The sequence below is a fragment of the Pseudophryne corroboree genome, chromosome 3 (genome assembly GCF_028390025.1).
Source record: "Pseudophryne corroboree isolate aPseCor3 chromosome 3, aPseCor3.hap2, whole genome shotgun sequence".
Lineage (NCBI taxonomy): Eukaryota > Metazoa > Chordata > Amphibia > Anura > Myobatrachidae > Pseudophryne > Pseudophryne corroboree.
The window spans coordinates 213,334,496-213,335,584 of record NC_086446.1 but is presented as its reverse complement, the minus strand read 5'-3'; positions in this window follow the sequence as shown (position 1 = coordinate 213,335,584).

Genomic DNA, 1,089 nt, shown 5'->3' with positions numbered 1-1,089 from the left:
TCGAGTTCCTCTTCCTGACTATACTAGCTTGCCCTACTACATTTTTGCTATTTTACCATGCTAAAACTGTTGCAGGACATGCTGGGATTTGTAGTTCAACCACAGATGGAGGGCCAAAGGTTCCCCACCCCTGCTCTAGACCCTTTGTCAAGACCAGACCAACACAGTGAAAAACATGCAAAAAAAAGTCTGGTGGGTGCTCTCCTAGGATTTCTTCTACATAAGGCACCCAGTTCTATTTGGGATGTAGTCACAATCCTGGCGGTCGGGATCCCGGCAGTCGGCATACCGACGCCAGGATACCAGCTGCCAGGATTGGTTACCAAGGTTTTGACTCAAGATGAAAAAGACAAGCATGTTGTGATTTCCCGAGAACTTTTGGAGCGTGTGCAAAGTGAGCCTAATTTTTTCGACAGAGTGATAACAGGTGACGAAACTTGGATCCTGGAGTAAGATCCGGAGACCAAAAGGAAAAGTGCAGACTGGCACACACCATCATCGCCTCGTCCCAAAAAGGGCCGAATGAGCAAACCAAAGACCAAATCCATGCTCATTGTCTTTTTCAACTCGAAGGGTGTGGTCCACAAGGAATTTCTACCTACCGTCCAAACTGTGAACAGTGCATTTTACACAGGAGTGCTCTATCAAAACAACGCGCCAAGTCACACATTTCTGCAAGTGAGGGAGTTTTTGGCCAAGCACAATGTGACAACGCTGTCTTAACCACCCTACAGTCCAGATCTGGCCCCAGCTGACTTTTTTTCCCCCGGATCAAACATGGCCTGAAAGTAGACCATTGTCAGACTGTAGACAACGTGGAAGCGGCCGCGACAAGGGCACTCAAGGACGTTCTGGTTAATGCCTTCCAGGAGGCGTACCAAGCCTGGCAGACAAGCTGGCAATGGTGTATTGATGCTCAAGGGTCATACGTTGAAGATTATTAACCCTATGTATCTGAAAGTTCAATAAAAAAAATTACCCGGATTTAGGCTCATCACTTTCTGGACAGACCCTGTATACTATAAACTACTGCAATTTAGAATAAAATAATTTGACCTTAAGAAAAGCTAGTAACTTTGCATCATGGAA